Genomic DNA, 17,571 nt, shown 5'->3' on the forward strand with positions numbered 1-17,571 from the left:
CCATATTCGTTGGTCGCCAAGTCCCAATCTTTCCAGGGGCCCCTTCCTTCCCAGTACCTCCACCTCCACTTCCGTCCTGGCCCTCCTCACCCCCGAGAGCCATGCAATAACCACTGGGCCCCACTGTGTGCCTGGCTCTCTGCTGGGTACTCAATGTCCCTGCAGGGCCGTGCTGTCCAAGAGAATGGACATGTTCTCTACCTGTGCTGTCCAATATGGTAGCCACTAGCCATAGGTGCCTACTGAATATTTAAAATGTGGTGAGTATGGCCGATGAACTGAATTTGTCATTTTATTTCATTTTAACTAAATTAAATTTTTAAATAGCCACATGTGGCTAGCAGCTCTGAAGTAGGACAGCGCAGCTCTGGGAGCTTTCGGCCTACTGAGAATCAGGGCAGGGACCTCTGGCCTGTAACCCACCCCACGCAGTCCCTAACCACAGCCCTTGTTACATTATTTTCCAGCTGCAGGACTTTCAATGATGTGACCTTATCTATAGATCAGAGTCTAAGCTTCATGTGCCAGCTTTCTATGATAGCCACAATTAGCCCTTATATGTCACTAACCTAAATTTCATTCACCTGACAACCCCTGACTTTAAGAAGCTCATAACACAATTAGAAAAGTAATTTATAGTAAAAACCTTTCTTGTATTACTTCTCACACTATTTCTCCCATACTCTACATATTCTCTGCTCTATTCCTACCTACATCATTGTCCTTTTAAACTCTTCTATTCTGGGTCTCTACTCACAACCTTCTCTCTCTCTCATCTGCCTCCCTACATCATGCCAATCTTCCAACTTCATGCTTTCTCCCTCCCCACCCTAGCTACAAGCCATTGGCTCTTCCCTTCCAGCATTTTATAGCACCTTCCCTCATTCTTCAGGTAAGGAAACAGGTTAAGAGGTTAAGTCACAGGAACCCAAGCCCCTGATTCCTAGACTGTGTTCCTAGACCTACTAACTGCTGATGAAGTTTTCTTCATGTCAGTAGATTTTAACTTCGCAATGGGACTCGAGGGCCAGGACACATAATTTTCAAAATCTCCTTCCCTGCCTGACACATAGTAGATTCTAAGTAAATATTCATAAATTAACTGACCGAGCTGTTTCCTCTCCAGTCTTAAGAGCATTTCATGACTAACTCATCTTGGTAATCTCTGAGCTGCTGGAACACTGGGCGCTCACCACACACAGGATGACCTGGACAAAAATGGCTTACCACATAAATGCTCAAAGTGGAGTTATAGTCACCTGGTGGTCAGGTCCTCTTGGCAACCAACTACTTCAAACAACACAATAGCTAAGTTCCCCACATCACCTTGAGTGTCTTTGGTGCTGGGGCCATCTGCAGACCCTTCTCAGTGCTCACAGGATAGTGTGCACTCAGTGAACGTAACACTTATAATAAACATCATGCTGGAGTGCCATGCTAGACACATTACACATAGAACCTAACCTAATCCTCAGCCTCCATCTGTGTTTTTTACATAGGGAAACTGAGGCTCAGAGAGGTTATGTCGCTTGCCAAGTTCACACAGCCAAGAAGCAGAGAAGCCAGGAGAGGGAGCCAGGAGTCTGACTCTGAAGCATTGTACATCTGCTAAATTAACACCTCGGGAAAACACAGCATCAAAAAAGTCCATTTTTCTTCTCCAACAATTCAGACCTAAAACTATTTTGTGGGCAGAGAAAGGTGGGCATCTGAGTTAGGGAGGGGTCATGGTACTTCAAATTAGGGTACTTGATGGTGAGCAGGGTGAGGAAGCCATCCACGCAGGGGAGAGGTGGCTACAGAGATTGGAGGTTGGCTGCTGACAGGAGGGTTGATTAAACAGGTAAATATTTTAGGGACAACTAGGAACCATGTTAAGAGAAGGTAATTACAAATATGGAGAGAAAACTAGAATGAACCCAAAGGTGTTGGATCAGAATTGAAGGTATCAATCAGTCTGAATGTGTACGTTTCAACATATTTAAACAGATATAGAAATAAACGTAGACGTGTGTGTGTACGCACACACATATACATATTCCCTCATTCTGCCCACTAAGAAGGCCTGAGGATAGCACCACTCCAGTAGTAATAAGCATACCTACCTCAGCTGCTAAATTCCATTTTCCACTAAAAGAAACCAATGATCGATCCCAGGGATGGGTTACAGAAAGTACAAGATAAAGCCTGGAATATCTGGTATCAGAAAGCAAGAAAGTGCTTAAAAGATAATGTAGACATTTCAAAAGACACGGAAACCAGCTTGAATAAGACCCCACCGGCCAAATCAGGAACAATTTGAACTTCGAAGTTGATAATACAATTAACCAATTATTAACCAATGAATAAAACAGACAATGAGTCCATAAGATATAAATAGACAAATAAGTTGGCAGGAGACAGGATATTAACATAATTTCAAAGTATCCCCCTAAGAAATACTTCTTAATAATAAAGGGAAAAAGAATAACGGTTCAGTAGAGAAGCCAAGCAAAACCCTCCTTAGTGACCAAAGTGAATATCACCAGTAATGGGACAAAATGAAACCACGTGCAATCTGGTGGGGATTCTATGAGGACACAGCATCGCTCCAGTGCTATTCCTGCCAAAGATGCATGACCCGAATCTAATTACGAGGGAACGTCAGACAAACCTAAACTGAGGGACATTCTACAAAATGATGGGCCTGTCTTCTTCAAAGGTGTCCAGGTCACAAGAGTCAAAGAAAGACTGAGAAATGTCCCAGACCGAAAGAGACTTGAGAGAGAGAACAATTACATGCAACGGGCAATCCTGAATTGGATCCCTCTACTACAAAGGACATTACTGAATTAAATGGTGGACGCTGAATGGGGTCTGAGGATCATCTGGTAGTAATGTATCAGGGCCAATGGCCACTGGACACTGGTCACTGGTCGAGGGTCTGCTCTTTAGAATGTCCTTATCTGTATTCAAAAAGCATTAGGCTGGCAATTTACTCTCAAAACAGCTCAGAAAAAAGTTCTTTGTACTGTATTTGTAACTTTTCTGTAAGTTTTTACTGTTTCAAAAAATTTTTTAATTTTTTTTTTAAACTCCACTTACTTGGATTTTGCTAAATACAACTTATTTTTTATTGGCAGGTGATAAAAGCTTAAGACCATTACTGGTTATTGCAACTGGCATACTTCCTGGCTTTCCCCGTCCATCCCTTGGATAGTTTGACCCTCACCAACCAAGCTCTCCCTGCCTTAGAACCATTTTCCCTCTGCGCTTTTCAGAATGGAAGCCATCTTATTTCATTTACTAGGCAGTGGAAAATGATGGAAAATGATGAAAAATGATGGGAAGCTTTGTTCTCCCAGTTTTTTTTTTTTTCCATAATCCATTTTTAATAAAAAAATGCACTCAATTGGAAAATTACACATGAAATACAAAGCGAATGCAACTTTACATACGTGAAGTGTGTGTGTCCAAAATCTGGACACACACACACATAGCCCTGGCTCATGTAAGACCTAATTTTAACATTTTCCTGTTCTGAGACCATGCTTTGGAACAGCAGGGGGCCAACCTGCCTGTGTGAGCCTCCCATTGTGAAGGGCACGCAAAGTCAGGATGCTGCAGGCCTGCAGGATGTGACTCAGCATCCTGTTTTCAATATTTGGGGCAGCCAGCAGCTTTGGCACCAAGCATTGCTGCTGACTTCACCTCTCAAGACCACAAATACCCAGGTTAATTGGTGGGATGGGCACACAGCATCAGCTCTCTTTTGGGCCTCAGCCCACAACCTGAGTGTCGGCCCATCACACTGTGTTTCCTTATGAACACCCACTATTTATCAAGATTATCTATCAGGGTTTCTATCAGGAAGAGTTCTTCAGAGGAACTGACCTGAGGTATTTTAAGGACACCAGAAATCAAGCAACTGATCTTGTTTCTCTCTTTACTTTGACTCCTAGGAAGCTCAAAGTCAGATTTGGGGCCAAAATCTGTTAACTATACTAACATTATTCCATGTATTCATATACAAACCTTCCCATGTCTTCATCTTATTTTCCCCAACTTTCTCCACATCCCACTTTTCTCATTTTAAATTATATTGTTTTCTAAGAATTTTAAAAGTTGTTTCAAATCTCTCTGGACAGAGCTATGGTAGACACAGCACACACATGCTACCTCCGGAGGTTTTTAAATTAACATGGAATCCTCAGCATTCAGCACAGAACCCATTACATATACAGGAACCAAATGTACATTGGCTGAATTGATAAATAAAGCAAATAACTAAATGAAAACTGCCTCCAATACCAGGTTGCTTCACAAGAGACACTTCTCCCTCCTACGGCACGTGGTGGAGCCTGTACAGGGGTGCCCAGGGCTGGGAAAGCAGATTTCCTAAGGAGCCCTCTTGCCTCAGTGGCCTCAACCTCAACCCTAAAGAGCCACTCCTAAACTTCACCTGCAACAGGCCCAGCAAAGAACAGGTAGGTGGGTCTGGACATCTGGGAAGTAACAAGTGATTTCCAGAGGCGGCAGCTGGCCTGGCTCTCTCCAAACCACACCGATGGTCCCCTCCCTTCTGACTGGGACCAGATTTGGGGAAACGCCTTGAGAACTCTTGGCAAGTCTGCGCCAAGTCCTGACTGGGAATTCCTTCTGCCAACATAGGGTGGCCCCCAGGAGGGAGTACCAGACATTTCCTAACACGGGACCTTCAACTGCCTTCTCTGAAACAATCTTTTTAAAAATAGCTTCAAAAGTAGTCATTCAAGAAAAGAGAGAGAAAGAGAGAGGAAGAAAGAAAGAGAGAGAGAGAGAAAAGAAAAAGAAAGAAAGAAAGAAAGAGAAAGAGAAAGAGAGAAAGAGAGAAAGAATTCTGTAAAAATAAAGGTGTACAAGACATGATGAAAGTCTGGTACAAGGTTCAACAAAACTTGGAGGAAAATAGGACAAGCATCAGTTGCTTTTCCTCTTAGCTTCTACCTGGTTGACCTTTTGGTCTTTGCAGTGAAACTGCCTTGAGTTCATCAGTGGAAGGGCAGATGGTCAGGAAGGATGGAAGGAGGGGCCCTCATTTACCACCATCAATGAAAGTAACACATGGTACTTTGTGTCAGGTGGTATCAGGCACAGACTAGGCACTACACGTGGTTCAAGACTCTCAGCCTCACAAATGCCCTCAGTTTCAGGGAGAGCAGGTGGCTGGCCCAAGGTCACAGTCACGCAGGTAGTTAGATAGTAGGGCCTGTACCCATCCAGAGGCCCTGCTCTGTCCAGGCACAGGCCTGCTTGTGTGACCTCTGTAATTTACACGGCAGTCTCGTGCATCTCACTGAGATACTTGCCAGCGAGGCAGCGAGCCTATCACCTCTGCCGTGGGAACTGCTGCAAACACTTCCCTCATCCTCAAAGTGGGAGCCCCACGGGCCAGGCTCATGGTCTTGCCCCTACCCTGGCCCAATCATTCAGCACACCTTGAAGATGGCTTCTCCTTACTTTGATTAATCCTATTTTGATTAATCCCGTTTTCTTATCGCAGCCTTCCTTGAAGCAGAACGACTCATTTGGATGTTCTCCTAGCCTTAGGAATTTTCTAATAAGCAGTCCAAATCCAGAGATCTAACCACGCACAACAAATGCCAAAGACCAGCTCTAAAGACGAGAGTTCCCTCTTTTTGAATGGCTGCTGCTGTGTACGTGGTCCTGCTGAGGGCGAGGCGTGCCTTAGGAGGAGGTGGGTCCAAGCAAAGGGTCCACTTCCTCTCAGTGGTCACACTAGTTTTCTCTGCCTCAGGGGCAGACCATAACCCTAACTCAGCTAGACACCCCACAAATGTCTGACCTTGCTCTCACTGTGACAATCAAGTAGAAACTCTTGACAGTCTGTTACAAATCTACCAAAAACGGTTAGAAGCCCAGTGCAGCACAGTACCAGACTGGCGGGTCTGGCTCTCATTCTTGGATTTGGAAGCCCTCGCCTAATCTGTCTCTTCACTTTACAAAGGGGGAAATGGGGGCCCAGAGACATTTAGTGACTTGCCTAAGATTGCACAGCAGGTGACACATCTTGGGACTCCCTCTCACAGCTTTGTTCCATTTACAAAGAGGGTGATCTCTGGTAACATCGTCACCTACGGGCATTCCTAGTGTGTGCACATGCTTCCGTGGAGCGCTAAGTGCTCGGGAAGAATGAGACAGGGGCCCCGCGGCATTCTTTTGAAGTCTAAGTACTGGTATTTGGAAAGTTTAATAAAACCTACTAGACACTGAGCAAAAGTCATTTTAAGTTAACCTTAATAATAAGTTTAATTAAGTTCTAACAGAATCAAATTAATTCTCTGCCTCCATTCTCATTCGACCCCACTCTAGGATAAGTTTTCTAACAACAAAAATATTTAACACATACTGAAGGCAAATTCTGATTTCACAATCAAATTTTCCAACAAACTGCCTGGAATAATATCTGAGATAAACTGAAACAGCAAAATAGTGTAATGGCCTCAGAATTTAAAGTTTGTATATTCCAATAATTAAAATTGAGAGCCAATGGGAGGCTGCTGCCTATAAAGCCATGGGGTTGGGGACAGGAAGGGACACGCTGAATACAAATTTGCATATCTCCTGTGAGGGACCAGAAAAGAAATGAAAGGACATGTATTTTTGAGACACAGCAACCTATGTTCAAAATCTGGCTCTGGCCTCTCACTGGCCTCTCTGAACTGTAGTTTCTTCAGATGAGGCAGGCACCCACTTTGCAGGCTCGTGGTGACAACAAACCAAGATCAAGTGCACAAAGTTCCAAATCCAGTGTTTGCACCTACAGGCACCCAATGAACAGAACTAGTATCATTATTCCCCGGGTATTCTGCCCAGGTGACCATATAGGAAGGGGAATATATGATAATTCTTGCTCTAAGTGGAGTTCAGGGAGGTGGCAGGACTTGCCTAAAGCACACAGCTCACAGTAGGACCCCTAGGTTTCAAGTAGGAAGAACTGTCTGCAAAGCCACAGTTTTTTCAGAAAAACTCACGAATGCCACTCTGCCCTCTGGTGAGAGATATGAAACTGGCAGGAGGGTTAGTAGAGATGGCTCTTGAATTATGGGGTCGATAGCACAAGTTTTGAAGTCAAAGAGACATGGAGCATGAAAGGTCTCAGCACTACCACTTCCTACTAAATGAAATCAAGCCAAGTTACCTCTGAGGCTCTGTCCTCTCATCCAGAGAATAAGAATAAAAATGGCATCTTCCTGACAGGATTTTTGCATCGATGAAATAAAATAATGCACATAAGGCGACTCACAGAGCAGGGCACGTTTGAAGTATTCACTTCCATGTCTGCTATCCCTGCATTATGTTCTTAACAGCTACGCACACACTAATGTACTTGTTTACCTCACTGTCTCGTCTGCCCCAACAGAATGTCAGCCACAAGGACACGCAGGGTTTTTTGTTTTGTTCACTGCTATATTCCCAGCTCCTAGAACAGTGCTTGGCACATGGTAGGTGCTCAATAAATATTTGTTGAATGAATGGCTCATAAGCAGACAAATTAGGACAGAGGGGTATTGAGACTTATCTAACAGTACCAAACTCCAGGGTGAAATTGCAGGAAAAATGTCTGTCCTTTGTTTCCTGTATGTCGTCCATGACCACTTTCAGTTCCTCAACGGGAAACCAACACAGAAGATTCCGTTTACAAGGCCTTGATGGCCCATCCAGTGCATACTGGGCATTAGGAGGGCAGAGGACAGGAAAGCCCTGTCCCTTAGGGTGGGTACGTGGTCTGGTGGGCAGGCGCCCTGTGCAGTCGCTCAAGGTCCCAGGCTCAGGGCTCCAAGAGGGATTAATGCTCTGCTGTTGCCATCTTGAAATTCTTAATTTTTTAACAAGAGGCTCTACATTTCCATGTTGTACTGGGCTCCACAAATCATACAGCCAGTTCTGCTAGTGGGGAACACTTATGTACTTAACACTACAAAGCGAGGACCAAGTCCTAAAGAAACACTAAGGAGAGAAAAAGGCTATGGGAAGAAAGGGAGGGTCATGAATCACCCACAGTAATCGGGCCCTGAAGGAGGCACAGGTAGGAGTGTTTGTTGAGTGTCCACTGTGGGAAAAGGGATTCGTGTAACTCTCACATTTAATTCCGACAAAACGGTACAAGCTGCATATGATTTTGCCCATTGGAACTGAGGCCTGCCCAAGGTCATATAATAGGCAGCTGAGGTGACAGAGGTCAGAGCCAAAACTAGGCCTATTTCTCTGTAAGACCAAAATTCAAGGAAAAAAAATGTTTAAAGGTCAATGAAAATGGTATTTCAGAGGCTAAAATATTCAAAGTGGGCAGGAATCCAAGAGATGCCATGCCTCTGACTGTGGACAAGCATGTGGGTTCCAAGCGGAGAGAACACGTGGTCACTGGCATGGTGGTCAAACCCTGTGGGCTCCTGGTGCTCCTGGCCTATTCTCACGAGGGCTGAGCGTCTCCTGGTTGGCATCACCTTGACATAACACACTGCTGCTACTTCCGTAACACTGAATGGAAACCTGCTCGTTTACATGAATGTTTACTTTAGCTGAGGGCATCTCAAGAACTCCCGTGGACTGAGACTGGTGGGCAGAATTCTTAAGATGGCCCAAGATCCTGACCATGTTGCAGGGGCCCCAGGTGAGCCCCTATCCTGAGTGTGGTGGGACCAGGGGACAGGGTCTCACAGCTGCCTCCTGAATTGGGTTATGCTGCATGGGAAAGGTGATGGTCACTCCTGTGATGGCATTCCATTAAAGGACCCTCCTGTAGCAGCAGTTTCTCCTGTCGGCCTTGAAGAAGCAAGCTGCCATGGCTTCTAAGGCAGCAAGAAAATGAATTCTACCAAGAATAGTGTGAGCTTGGAAGAGGACCTAAGCCTCAGATGAGACTTCAGGCCTGGCCAACACCTTGACTGCAGCCATGTAAGACCTCAAGCAGAGGACTCAGCTAAACCGTGTCAGGATTCTGTGATTCAATGGAAACTGTGAGATAATGACCAGATATTGTTTTGGACCCCAGGGTTTGTAGTAACTTGTTACATAGCAATAGCTAACTGATACAGCAACCTGCTGCATAGAGCCTGGATGCAGCTGATGCCTAAGACCACCTGGCAGGCCTTAACTAGATAGATTATCAGCAGAGAAAATAAAATCCAGGCTAAGAAATCACCAAGAAAGGCAGAGAGGAACCCCAAAGGATGGACAGGCATAAGAGAAGAGATGCTGAATGGAGACAAGGAAGCCAAATCCTGCCCTACCCTGACACTACAGGGGAGGGAAAGAAAGCACAGCCACACTTCACAAGGTTATGAGGAGAACTGGGTCCTCTGGGGAATTCCAGGCCAAGACCAAAAGGGGAAGGGAACATACAGGGAAAGGCAGAGTTGTAAGGGACTTTACAGTTTACCACTAAAACCAGACAAAACAGAGAAGACAGAATCCTGCTCTGACCCAAACATTTGCTTGGGAAGGCAAGAAAAAAATGAAAAAACTCTAATGAGCATTTTTATGCACTTGACTTAGAAACACTGGATTTAAAAAAAAAAAAAAAAACCTTCACTCCTGATCCACACTCTGGAGACAACACAACCATATTCTCTCCTGGGGCCCTGACTGGCACACAACCACTCACATCTCGTGCCAGGCTGAGGCAGCTCCCAGGATGGCGAAGGAGCCAGGAGCTGCTGCCAGCAGGGCCATCTGCTCACCAATTCCCACAGTCTGAACAGCACGGCTTCCAAAAGGGTATTGCCGGAGGCCAGCAGCAGTCTGCACACACAGAGAGCAGGGGAGAGGAGCAAAAGAACAGGGTCTAAGCTGCTCTGTGTCAGTCAGTTCTATTCTGGGCAGGAGATGATCAGTTCCTGAGACATTTTCCAGAAGGCCTTCAGGGAAACTGTCTGAAGTACAACATTGATTCTGCAAAGTGTGCATTCCTATTTGCATATTACGGAGATGTAGCTGGATAAAGGATTTAGGCAGCTCCGAGTCACAGAGCATCCACAGTGGTGGCACTCTCAGGGCCAGCCCAGTGAAACACGGTGGACACAGCATTTGCAGGGAGTCAGCCCCTCTAATTCTATGTTGTGCACTAACACCAATCTGAGCAAAATCTTATATAGACCAAAGGCAGCAACTGTTCTCCAAACCCATCATGGACCTGACTGTGCGAGGAGCCCCACACAAACTACTCCTGACCCCAAACCCCACGTCTTTCCTCTCCAGCTTGCTCTTTCTCATACATGTACACAATTTACTGCAGGCTCAAAACTAAGTTAATATATTTACGCTGTTAAGATGCTATGTGCAGATAGGAAACTAAGGAGCTATCACTAAAGGAAGCGCCAAAAGTTAAGGACGATACAAAAGCATGTGTACCTGCCACCTCAGGCAGGTGTGGTACCTGAAACAGAGGGAGGAGCCAAGAGCTACTTGCATCCTCTGCAGAGAGGGGAGCTGTGAACATTGGGGTGAGAGCACTTTGACCTGGCTGTGAGGACTGCAGCCCACTGAAAAAGGAACTGGCTTAGAGAAAGAGCACAGTCAGGGAGCAGGGCGACCTCCTGTTGGGTTGAAAAACAGCACATGTAAGAGGGGGTGGGAGGAAAGGCCAGCAAGAGAGGGTGAAAGCGGAATGCAGAAAAGACTATGGGGACTGGAAGAAGCGCAGGGATGCTTTGAGATTAGCGTTGATATGTGAATCTGGATGGAGGGATGGATTGATGTGCGGCCCAGGGCAGAACGGTGGAGGTATAAGAACCTGTCACCAGGGGGGCTGGGAAACTAGAGGGCAGGTGAGACAAGATCCAATCCCTGTGATTCGGCAATTTAGCAGCTATGAGTGAGCCAAAGACAACTTCTTGGATGACTCCAAAGATGAAACTATCAACTAAGGGCGGACAGAGGGGGGAGATGAGGAAAGAGGACTATCCTGCTGTCTCCAGCTTTTCTCCCTTACCAGCATCCCTTAGAAACTAAATCACGTCAGTTTACCACCAGGTTCAATCTGAAGAAAAGAGAAATCTGCTCTCCCTAACTCTCCTCCTGCCGGACAAGCAAAAACCACTGACTTTTCCATACATTTTCTTCTCTAAGACAGACTTTGGAAAAAAAAAAAAAAAGCCTGAAAATACAAATTAACACACAGATGTGAATAAGTTTCAGCCAAAGCTTAAACCAGGACATCAGAACTATTCTTGTTTGGCTAGAAGGGTTAGAAAGCAGGATGGTGTCCCCTGCCTAACAAGGGGGACTGAAACGTCAAGGTGAGTGAAAAGGGACTGAAAAGGGAACCTGAGAGGATAAGTTCAGAACCAGGTCCCCAACTCCAGCGTAGGGTCTCCCAGTGCTGACAGAGCCATTGGGGACATGCTGAAAGCAGTGAGGAGGGACTCACAGTGGTCATCATACTGATCTGACATCCTGGGAGGCACTGCCACGAGTTAGTGGTGGTCCTCAGTTCTGGGCTTGGCACTGCCTCTAACCACCTGGGTGACATTAGGCAAGTTCCCTCACCTACACGTCCAAGACAGCTGATTTAACCAAACAACTAAACTGGTCGCAGAAGGCAGAGCAGTATAATAAACTCAAGTGTTAGAAGCACAGAGGCCTCACTTCAAATATGTTCCATAGGCAACTGGGGGCCTGAGGCTCCTCACCTGTGAACTGGGAAAATACCCACCCCATCCCCTTAGGGTTGTTGTGGGATTAAATATGCAAATACATAGAGCTGCTGACACACTACTTCCTTTCCCCTTGTAAGTCCTCTCCAGCTCCAAACTGTGCAGAGAAAGGGGCCTTTTATTGGCACATACACATTTTCATATCACTGCTATTTGTAAATTCTTATTAACTGAAAACAATTCAAAACACTATGCTGTCAGCTAAATAAAGGCAATTAAAAAAAAAAATAGCTCTTTGCCCCAAAGACAATCTAAGTGAGCGATCTAACTCCTGGGCAACAGCCCTGAAGAAAGGGATGCGGGTCAAAGGGTGGAAGAGATTCTGACTCCGGGTAAGGGCTGGAGGGAGGCTGGGACGGGAAGACTAATGCCTGAAGCTGCTCTGAGGGTCCTACACAATGGTCAGCAAGCCCTTCTGCCCCCTGAATAGCCTCCTAGGAGCATAGTTTAACTTCTTCCCCTCTCTGCCTCCAAGCAGAGAGCTGAAGGCCAGTGTTATCTACAGCATAGCCCACTACTGCCCCCACTTGGGAATCCAGCTGAATCCAGCCTTCCAGCCCTGACCAAGACCCTGAGCAACCGAAAATCCTAGGCGAAAGAGTAAATTTGCCGCTGTTGCTCATCATTCCTTGCATGTAACATTAAAATAAGGACCTGGCAATTGAAATAAGACATCTGATTTTTGCAGGCTGTTATTTCCTTTTCAATACAATCTTTGGAAATAATGTGCGCCACAATAAAAGTGAGTATTTTCCCTCCCTCAAACACACAGAAACTTCGAAAACAGGCCAAATATATTTCTACCACTTCTGCATTCTGCTTCTCAGTTTAACCAGGAGAACATCCTGCTCTCAGTAACAAATGGTTGACCCTAGTTTCTGAACACATATTTCCTTTTCTAATTAATTTTCCTCCTCCTCACAAGATGAAATCGACTTTTTTTTTTTTTTTTAAAGAACAATATCCCTGAAACTCTGTTTACTTTTTTAAACTCTTAAGAGTCAGAGTTTAAGAATGGCTCTTTGGTGCAGAGGAATATGTTATATAATGAAGCGCTAAATCTTCTGTAAAACAATAAAATACCCAAAGGGAAAGCCTTAATTTTTGGCAAGGAAGAACAAAAAATGCTTTTGGTGTTTACTAGTGAATACAGCAACTAAGGATTACAGCTTCAGGAACTTTTAAAATGAGCATAGCTAAAGATTTCTCACAAGCTCACACACACAAAACCACCTTGAATTAATAAACTTAGGGGCCTGAATGTCTGTTTCAAATCAGCAATGTGCTTACCTCAAAAGGAAGACCTTATCAAAAGCAGGACAGAAATGTGAGAGCATATTACATAATTATTTTTTTAAAGCAAAGGGTAAAATCTGGAAAAAAAAAACACATAAAGATGTTCATAATAGTTAAAGCAAGAGTGGCAGAATGGCAATTGTTTTCTTTCTTTTCTAAATGTTATATGATGTTTTTAAAGCTGTTTATAGCAGAACATATGTATAATTTTTAAAGAACTACTAAAAAATTGGTGTTGTTGTGGGTTTTTTTGGTTTTTTTTTTGAGGGTTCTCCCTTTCAGAAAGAAACAAGAGTATTTCTTACCTGCTTGGAAGATTTAAGAACAAAAAATTAAAAGTCTGCTTACCTGAGGTTTAACTTTCGATCTTCATCACTGCCAACCTCCAACTACAGAGAAAGAAAGAGACTGTCACACCATAGACACCATGAGCAACAAGCCTCAGACACAAGTCTCACATTTTCTGCTCTGGAGTCCGAAAAAGATACGGATGTCCAGGAAACCTGGGTATTTCTAAACAACCGCACCCTTTCCTTACCAACCCCATTCTGCTGGTCCTTGGAGTCATTTCCACGGAGGAATTTAGAGGTTTCCCAAGGTTTATCCACATTTTTTCCACAGTATCATGGATCGATAGCTGGTAAGTGAACATTACTATCTGGCACTGTTGCTTAACACAATCGTCCAGCCCTCAGTTCTCAACTTTCCAGGGTTATTTTGGATCTTATCCTGTTTTTCTTTTTTAAGGGGAGGGGGCTGTGTTTTCAGAGAATCCATTTCCTTCTTCAAGCTAGGCCATAGCTAGGTGATCAACACCACTGTAAGCCCCAAAAGACTGGCAAAAATTTTAAAAAAAAAATTTTTTTTTTAATTTAAAAAAACCATTCCAGGCAAGTCTTTCATAATGGAAAGTGGCCAGGATCAGGCTATCTGTCTGTAGGTCTCAAAAGCTCTTAGGTTCTTAAAAAAGGCTTAAATGTTGAATATAAAACTTTGTAGGCAATTAGTTTATTTATATAAATGTAAGAAAAGGACATTTAATATTTTCTAAAAGTTAAAAGGCCAAGAGGGGAGGCTCTAGAAGTAACCTTGACTTAAGCCCCAATTGCAATTTTTCTTTTTTTTTCTTTCATGGAGAAAACTGAAATGAGAAGAAAACACACACACATCCCCAAACAACTATACCATTGGGAATTGGCATGTTTTGTATGTTACACAGAGGAGCCTATTGAATGGGAAAGAGAAACCTGGAAAGCAGTGATGGCTGGGAGAGATGCAAGGCTGATCGAGGACAGAAACCAGACAGAAGCCAAAAGGGATGGGAAAAGGGTACAGAGCTAATGCAAGGAGGGGTCTGGGCAGCAAGACTCACACCAGAGAGTCCTGGAGTCCCTAAATTTTATTAAGATAATGTATGTATAGTATGAAGCAGAGGCATACACTGGTGGCCAGTTAGTTCTCACGCTCCCTACCCCACACTGAAGAAGTGAAAAAATCAGGGAGTGCTTTGCTGACCACAGGGCCATGATCTTCAGTCCTGAAAGTGAAGCACACACAAAACCACTCACACAACAACCACCACAAACTTAGAAGAGAATGTTGGGTCTAACCCAGTGATTCTTGCCCTGGGACAATTTTTCTCAGCAGGGGACGCTGGGCAATGTTTGGAGCCAGTTTTTGGAGTATGCTACTGGCATCTAGTGGGTAAAGAACAGAGTGCTACTAAACATCCTACAAAACGCAAGAAGGCCCCCCACAACCGAAAATTTTGGGTACCCAATGTCAGAAATGCAAAGGTTGAGAGACCTTAATCCAACCACAAAAGAGAGACTGAAGATCTGCCCAGGGAAATTAGTCACCTTGAACATTTGTCAAAAATAACAGTGTGACAATCCATTTCTGAAAGTTATTGATTTATCTATTCTTGTGCTCTCTCCAGTTCTCACAAAGGAATGAGATAAGATTAACAGTAAAATGACATAAATGAGATAATTTAAGATTGGGCGGAGCGGGGGGGCGGGGGGGCGATGAAGAGATGAGCATTGTTTTGCTGACCAGGCTGTGATTTCCTTCTGTCCCCACACCATGCAGCAGGACAGCCTGGGTCAGGAAACAGCTGCCCTAAGTGTCTCTAACTGGGTGAAGGATTTTGATAAGTGATGAAGTGATCTGGGGGTTTGAATTCAAGACTATTTAACTCTCGGTCACTCTTTGTGATTCTCATGATGAAAGGCAACATAAGGTCAGTGATTCCAGAGAAGCAAGCTACATACGTCAAAGAACCACACACAAGAAGGAAGCCAGCCCTTTCAGATGAGGCCCAGAGAAGGGAAGTAACCCAAGGAAGGTCAGGCTAGAGGCAGGGCTGCCCAGCCCCTTGTCTCCTGACTCTGTGCCCATGTGCGTGCACTTGCCATTCTGTCTTGCTTCTTCATGCCCCAGCCCATCTGGAAGAAAGCCTTGCCTTCCAGGGGACATCCCAGTCTCTGCTCACTCACTGGGTGACTAATGCTGCCGATCTACTCAAGTCAAATAAAAGCTGGCCAAGTTTTACTCTATATTTATCAGGTCATTGGCACCTTGTGAAAATAATATTTTCTATAAAATTTAAAATTTGTCTGGTGGAAACAACCAAATGCCCAACAAAATGTGGTCTATCCATACAAGGGAATATTAGTTGGTAATAAACAGGAATGCAGTACTGACATATGCCACAACATGGATAAGCCTTGAAAACATGATGCTAAGTGAAAGAAGCCAGACACAAAAGACCACATATATCATTCCATGCATATGAAATGCCCAAAATAGGCAAATTCATAGAGACAGAAAGTACATTAGTGGTTGCCTAGAGTTAGTGAGAGCGGGGTAGGGTGGGGGTGGGTGGAACAGAAGCTGTGGGTGATGATGATTAAGGGATGTGGGTTTCTGTTTGGAGTGAGGAAAATGTTCTGGAATTAGTGGTGATGGTTGCACAACTTTGTGAATATACTAAAAACCACTGAATTGTATACTTTAAAATGGTGAATTTATGGTATGTGAATGATACCTCAGCTAAAAAATAAAATAAAAAATGTTTAATGTGTCGCAGGCAGGAATAAATCAAGTATAACACAAAAGTTTAGAATCAGAGACCCAAGCCAAGAGACCCTCTGTATAACCTTTCTGAAGCTGAACTCTTCACTCATCTCACATAGTTTCTAAGGAAGGAACATGAGATTAAGTGCATGGAAGTACTTTGTCAACTGCAAGACAGCAGTAATAAGAATGATGTAGAAGAACAGATGTCTCTGTGGGAAGGAGACAAGCTACTGCAAGCCTGACTTTTCAGTTGCAGGCAACTGGCCACCAATGTTCTTTCTCAGCGTGCAGAGGAGGGACTGTCAGAATGTTCTGTCTGCAGACAAGATAATTCATTGGTGGCCTCTCCTCCAGAGGAGGGGGCAGCCTCTCTGAAATGTTCCTGCCAGTCCCAGCAAAACAGGCTAAAGAGCTACGCTGCCAGGAGCCAGTGGGACAGACAGGGCTGCTAAACCAAATCCAGGTCCTCATCTCTGTCCCTATAGACGCACAGAAACCTTTCCATGCTATCAGTCAAATTCCTCCACAAAGAGGCCTGAATCACCCAGACTCTGGCGGGGCCACTTCCTGGGCCTGCAGGGCTCCTCCTCCAGCTTTCTCTCCCTTCTCTAAACAGTCCACAGTCTCGTCCTCCAGCTGCTCTGTATTCAGGCCTTGCTATGGATATGAGTTTAGACCAGAGGCCTTAACCGGTTCTCCAAGAAAAGGTGGGCAGGAGTGGGGAGGAGAGGGTCCGCCCTGCAGCTGCAGGAGTGACCTGCTCAGAGGCCTGAGGCCCCAGCTTAGAAGAGTCCAGCCCAACTGTTGACTAAGAGGTCCAACCTCAATCGACCTCAGAGCAAGAAGCAGCCTGGTCACACGCAAACCCACAGGAACCTGCACAGAGCAGCCATGTAGCTCCAAAACGTACCCATGCAACCATAGAAACCCCAGAATCCGCCTCCACCACACAGCCAAGATGCACGGTAAACATGAAGTCTGGAATGATACTACGAAAAGAGAAAACTCAGACTCAGCTGCACACAAAGACATAACACAGTCACATAGCACCCTGAGCTCAGTTGCTGTCACACAGTGACACAGGCCCAGAGGGGCACAGCCACAGACACGAAGAGCTAAAACTCCAAAGATGAGCAGTCAGGGAAACACTCTCATATTCACCGGGGCATCCTGGTGGCCTCTCACAGCATCATAAGCACAGTTCCCAGTACACAGGCCAGAGTCACACACAATCTCACATACACACAGCCAGGCGCTCAGGAAAAGGGCCTAGACCAGCCACAGGGTCACAAATCTCAGAACCGGAGTCTCGCACAGTCACCCAATCGGGAGTCCCAGGTGCACATCCAGTCTCCCGCACAGTCAGCCTCAGATGGGGGTCACTGTCACACTCACACACACACACGCACACACACAGTGTCTGCACAGTCACACCCAGACGGGGGTCACAGTCAGTTTCCCGCACAGTCACCGAGTCCGTTTGGGTCGTAGAGCGGCG

General features: G+C 45.0%; 1 protein-coding gene across 1 annotated transcript in view; it reads right to left on the bottom strand.

Moving 5' to 3' along the window:
* The window catches only part of SSH1 (slingshot protein phosphatase 1), a 52,391-nt gene extending 39,012 nt beyond the window's left edge, over positions 1–13,379 (bottom strand). The window contains exon 1 of the mRNA XM_023521894.1: positions 13,341–13,379. The gene's annotated coding sequence lies outside the window, so the exon portion shown is untranslated. The remainder of the gene's footprint in view (positions 1–13,340) is intronic.
* Positions 13,380–17,571: the final 4,192 nt, after the last annotated feature.

The sequence above is a fragment of the Pteropus vampyrus genome, unplaced genomic scaffold (assembly GCF_000151845.1).
Source record: "Pteropus vampyrus isolate Shadow unplaced genomic scaffold, Pvam_2.0 Scaffold322, whole genome shotgun sequence".
Lineage (NCBI taxonomy): Eukaryota > Metazoa > Chordata > Mammalia > Chiroptera > Pteropodidae > Pteropus > Pteropus vampyrus.